We start from the raw sequence: 6536 nt of genomic DNA, 5'->3' as shown, positions 1-6536 counted from the left end.
CGAATGTGCTCCGATTGTAGATGCATCAATGCTATCACCGTCCGTTATAGGTATCCCATTCCACGCCTTGATGATATGCTTGATGAACTTAGTGGTGACACTATCTTTTCAAAAATTAATCTTAAGAGTGGTTATTATCAAATCCGCATACAAGAGGGTGATGAATAGAAAACCACTTTCAAAACCAAGTTTGGCTTGTACGAGTGGTTAGTCATGCCTATGGGTCTATCAGAAGCACCGGGTACTTTTATGCGCCTTATGAATCATGTCTTTCTCCCTTACATTGGTGTGTTTGTTGTGGTCTACTTTGATGATATCCTTGTTTTTAGCAAGTCTCTCAAAGAGCATGTCACCCATGTCCGAACCTTTTTACAAACTCTTCGAAAAGAGCATCTCTATGCTAATACGGAGAAATGCCTTTTTGGCGTTGACAAGCTCGTTTTGTTGGGTTTTGTTGTTTCTTCTAAGGGTGTTCATGTTGATGAGTACAAGATCAATGCTATTAAGACTTGGCCACAACCAACAAACTTGCAACAAGCGCGTAGCTTTCTTAGCCTTGCGGGTTTCTATCGTTGCTTTATGAAAGATTTTAGCACCATTGCTTCGCCTTTGAATGTTTTGAGCAAGAAGAATGCACCTTTTGTTTGGGGACCATCCCAAGATACCGCTTTCAATGAGCTGAAGAATTTGCTTACTCATGCTCCCGTGCTTGCTTTACGCAACTTTGACAAACACTTTGAGATTCATTGCGATGCTAGTGGTAATGGCATAGGAGGTGTGTTAACACAAGAGAAGTGCCCCATCGCTTACTTTATTGAGAAACTCTCCGGAGCGCAACTCAATTACCCATCTATGACAAAGAGCTCTATTCTTTAGTCCGCGTTTTGCATGAATGGGAGCACTATCTTCGCCCTCATGAATTTATCATTCATACCGATCATGAAACGCTCAAGTACATTAAGGGCCAAACCAAGTTGAACAAGCGTCATGCTAAATGGAGTGAATTTATTGAGTCTTTTCCTTATGTCATCAAGTACATTAAGGGTAAGGAAAACATTGTGGTGGATGCCCTTTCCCGCATATACATGCTTGTTACTCAACTTGAATTGGATGTCATTAGTTTTGAGCATATAAGCATGATCCTACTTTTGCTACTCCTTATTCCAAGTGTTTGACGCACACCTCTTGGGAACACTATTACATCAAAGATGGATATCTTTTGAGAGCTAACAAACTTTCCATCCCTGAGTCTTCTCTTTGTTTGTTGCTTTTGCAGGAATCTCATGGAGGAGGCTTAATGGGACATTTTGGACGCGACAAGATGTTCGCTACGCTCTCAAAGAACTACTATTGGCCCAAGATGTTTCGTGACGTCAACCGCTTCACCAACCGATGCTCTACATGTCGCAAAGCTAAGTCTAAAGCTCAATCCCATGGCCTTTATATGCCTCTACCAATTCCATATCAACCATGGGAAGACATTAGCATGCACTTTGTACTTGGTTTGCCTAGGACTAGAAATGGGAAGGATTCGGTATTTGTCGTTGTGGACCGTTTCTGTAAAATGGCACATTTCATTCCTTGCAACAAGATAGACGATGCTTCACATGTTGCTAATCTCTTTTGTAGGGAAATATTGCGTCTACACAGAGTGCCAAAGACGATCGGCTTGGACCACAACGTCAAGTTCCTTAGCTACTTTTGGAAGACCCTATGCGCCAAGCTCGGAATCAAGCTACTCTTCTCCATGGCATATCATCCACAAACTGACGGCCAAACGGAGGTGACCAACCGCACACTCTCCGCTCTACTTCAAGTACTCATCAGGAAGAACATCATGGAGTGGGAGGAGTGACTACCTATTGCCGAGTTCGCCTACAACCAAGCAAGACACTCAACAACCGGCAAGTCCCCCTTCGAGGTCGTCTACGGATTCAACCTATTGTCACCGTTGGATATTCTTCCTCTACCACTCGAAGATCGCATCAATTTGGACGCAAGTGCACGGGTGACACGTCTCAAGAAGGTGCATGAAGGTACAAGACACACCATCGAGCACCAAGTTCTTTGCCTTGCGACCAAGCTCAACTTCAACAAGCAACCTATGGTATTCAACATTGGAGATCTTGTGTGGCTACACCTTCGAAAGAACCGCTTTCCCCAAGAATGCAAGTCCAAACTTCGACCACGAGCGGACGTCCCTTCAAGGTGCTTGCACGCTACAATGAAAACGCCTACAAGATCGACATTCCACGCGACAAGTACTCCGTGAGCAACATCTTCAACGTCAAAGATCTCTCTCCCTACCATGATGATGAAGAATTTGATCCGAGGATGGATCTTCCCCAAGGGAGGGTAGATGCTGCGGAGCATCCCACGATCATTCCCATGGATGCACCTACACCTCCAACGACACCACTTGGACCAATGACAAGAGCCCGAGCCAAGGCTATCAAATATAAGGTGAAAAAACTCCTCTCCGAACTTCCATTTTCTATGCATGAGACATGGCTACTACCTAAGTCCGAGACATTGTGCATGATTAGGTATCAAAAGGACCCTCCCAAAGATGCACATGAAGATGTAGAAGTCCCCAAGTTCACGTATGAAGAGAACCAACGGAAGGAGTCAAGTACACCTCCCAGGCCCCGTACATCCGGCCACGACCCCGGATGTCCGGCCCCTGGAGCTTCTCCCACCACAGCCGCTCAGCCGCCAGAAGCTACAGGCCCCGGACATCCGGCCTGGCCAGCCCAGACATTCGTCCATTCCCGAGCCCCCGGATATCCGGCCTCCAGTCCAGAAATCTAGACCCCTCCGAACCCGAGAGCAACAAACCAGCCGCTCCAGCCCGGACATCCGGCCTCCCCAGCCTGGACATCCGGCCTCGCGTGAAAGCCCGGACATCCGGCCTCGCGTGAAAGCCCGGACATCCGGCCCGATGCCCAGACGTCTGGCCTCCCCTGTCTGCACATAGTGAAGGGCCGAGGCCCGTGTACCCCTTCTCCCCCTAGACTAAATATACTCCTCCTCGTCCTACTTTCTAGGGTTTGCATTGGTTTCGCTCATTTTAGAGATAGAGCATTGCTCATCCACATCAGATCTACTCCACGAGAGAGACCGCGGCCTCTACGGAGAAGATCCCTTTGAATTCAAGACCTCCTTACGGAGAAGATCATCAAGACCCCCTCTTGGGCGGCCCCATCAAGACCTCCTCACGGAGAACACCGTTACCTCTTGTATCATCCGTTGTTGAAATTGGATCTTGTATCTCCCTTTATGTTCATGGATCTAGCCCTTGTGTGATCATTCTTGTTGGTTTGAGTGTTCTCTTGTGTTCCCCTTGGGATTTTCCCGTCGTGTTCATCGCAGGATCCGCTCCTTTTGTGAAAGATCGGCCGATTAGGGTTCTACCCTACATCACCTCTCGATGTGTGTTCTGTGTCTCAGCTCAAGAGATGTTTCAACATCTCACACCATGAGTTGATCTTGAGTTGCTCGATCTTTGAGAAGATCGTTTTCTGTAGAGTTTCCTTCTGTCGTCATCGTGTTGGATGAAGACCCCGAAGGCAAAGACATCAAGATAAATTTGAAGCAATGAATCAACATCTCCAAGAAGGGCAATTGGATCACGAAGATCGCATTAGCCTTGTGTCCCCTCTGTCTTCTTGCCAACACTTGAATATTGAGACGAGATTCTTGTTTAGTGGGGGTGAGTTGTCACATCCCTAGTTCTGGTCTGCCTAGTGCTAGCATCTAGTGTTGCATCATGTTTACATCTCCTAGAAAGTTGAAATGGGGATGACAGAAACCCCCAACACCACTTAAACTAACTAGGGTTTACTAAAATCCTTTTCAATGAACCTGAAACGCCCTTCTAAAATGTTCATCATCTTTGCCTTGGTATAGAATGCACAATTTTCTAGGATAGCATAAGGTCATTGGATTAAATCATACTCTATTTGCATTTGGGCATTTAAATACAATAAAACATTTTAAATGTCCAAACAATCATAAACTAAAATGTTTACTGTTGGAAATATTCCAAACAGTGGGCATGAGAAGTTTCATGATTTTTGAGTTAGTTTTAGTATTTTTAATAAATATCTAAAGTTGCAGAAAAATAGAAAACAAAAGAAATAAGAGAGAGAGAGAGAGAGAGAGACTCACCAGTCTTACCTCACAGCCCACTGGCCGGCCTAGCACCGTGCTGGCCCAGTGCCAGTCGTCTTCTTAATTTGCCAGAAGGATGATGGCGTGGCGCGCGCACAGGAGGCGAAGCCACCTCCTGCTTCCTCCTCTCGCTCCTTTCCCCGTCCTCGCCCGACCGCCTGGAGACGCCACGCACCGCCCTAGGCCCTCTCACTCTCTCCTCGAGCTCCTCTCCTCCTCTGGCTCTCTCACATGCAACCACCGAGCATCACTGAAGAGATTGTTCCTTTATGGAACTGATGCTTGTTACTTTGAGGACTGTGTATCCTCCAGACGGTTAGGCCTCATGGTCTAGAGCATCCAAGAGGAAATTGTGGATCGCCGAGTGACTGAGTCTGTGAAGGTTTGGAAGTCACCTGAAGACATACCACGAGTAATTGGGAGAGGTCTGGGTGACCTTAGCTGAAGGAGAATACGGTGAGGACTGTGTGTCCTCAGGTTTAAATACCTAGTGATAACCCACAAGTATAGGGGATCGCAACAGTTTTCGAGGGTAGAGTATTCAACCCAAATTTATAGATTCGACACAAGGGGAGCCAAAGAATATTTGAAGGTATTAGCAGCAGAGTTGTCAATTCAACCACACCTGGAGATTAATTATCTGCAGCAATATGATCAGTAGGAAAGTAGTTTGATAGTTTTGATAGTAGTGACAGTAGTAACGATAACAGTAACAATGATAGTAGTAATTTGTAGCAAGTGTAACAGTGATGATAGCAGTAGTAGCGCAGCAAGATCAATAAGGATAAATTCGTAGGCATTGGATCGGTAACTTGTTGGATGATATTCATCATGTGACAGTTATAACCTAGGGCGATACTGCACTAGCTCCAGTTCATCGACATAATGTAGGCATGTATTCCGTAAATAGTCACACGTGCTTTATTAAAAGAACTTGCACGACATATTTTGTCCTACCCTCCCGTGGCAGCGGGATCCATATTGGAAACTAAGGGATATTAAGGCCTCCTTTTAATAGAGAACCGGAACAAAGCATTAACACATAGTGAATACATGAACTCCTCAAACTACGGTCATCACCGGGAGTGGGCCCGGTTGTTGTCACTCTGGTGTTGCTGGATCATAATCGTACTAGGTGACTATAACTTGCAAGATCGGATCTAAAACGTGGATATAATGATGAATTCATAAATGGTTTAGATCTGAAATCATGGCACCCGGGCCCAAAGTGACAAGCATTAAGCATAGCAAAGTCATAGCAACATCAATCTAAGAACATAGTGGATACTAGGGATCAGGCCCTAAAAAAACTAGCTTGATTATATGATGAATCTCATCCAACTCCTCACCAACCAGCGAGCCTACGAAGGAATTACTCACTCCCGGTGGGGAGCATCATGGAATTGGCGGTGGAGAAGGGTTGGTGATGACGAAGAACAAAGATCCCTCTCTCTGGAGCCCCAAACGGGCTCCAGATCTTCCCTCCCGAGGAAGAACAGGGCCTGGTGGTGGCTCCGTCTTGTGGATCACGATAATTCTTTCTCCCTGATTTTTTTTCTAGAAATAAGTGAATTTACACAATCAGGGGGTCGTCAGCGGGGCCACCAGGTGGGTACAACCCACCTGGGCGCGCAAGGAGAGGGGGCGCGCCCTGGTGGGTTGTGCCCACCCAGGAGCCCCTCTCAGATGGGTCTTGGCTCCAGAAATTCTTATTGTTGGTATAAAAAATCCTCAAAAAGTTTCGTTCCATTCCGAGAACTTTTATTTCTGCACAAAAACAACAGCATGGTAGTTCTGCTGAAAACTGCGTCAGTCTGGGGTTAGTTGCATTCAAATCATGGAAATTAGAGTCCAAAACAAGAGGAAAAGCGTGAGAAAACGTAGATATGTTGGAGACGTATCAACTCCCCCAAGCTTAAACCTTTGCTTGTCCTCAAGCAATTAAGTTGATAAGCTGAAAGTGAGAAAGAAAAACTTTTATGAACTCTTTTGCTCTTGTTTGCATAAATAAGCTTAAACAACATCTAGGTTTTCGGCCTACATTATAACTAACCATGTCAACAATAACTCTTAAAGATTATAATGATTCATATCAATGGCATAATCAGCTAGCGATCAATAATAAGATATCTCAAATAGCAACACGTTGTCGGTACAACCATGATATAATATGACAATAATGGTATCTTGCTAGCCCTTTCTGAGACCGCAAAACATAAATGCAAAGCACCTCTGAAGTTCAAGTAGCGACTAAACATTGTAATTCATGGTAGAAAAGATCCAGTCATGATGCACCCAACATTAGCTATACACAATGCATAAATCATGACCGTTGTGCTCTGCTCAGTTTCTAGCGCTTGTTT

The sequence above is a fragment of the Triticum dicoccoides genome, chromosome 3A, assembly GCF_002162155.2.
Source record: "Triticum dicoccoides isolate Atlit2015 ecotype Zavitan chromosome 3A, WEW_v2.0, whole genome shotgun sequence".
NCBI lineage: Eukaryota > Viridiplantae > Streptophyta > Magnoliopsida > Poales > Poaceae > Triticum > Triticum dicoccoides.
This window is presented reverse-complemented; position numbering follows the sequence as displayed.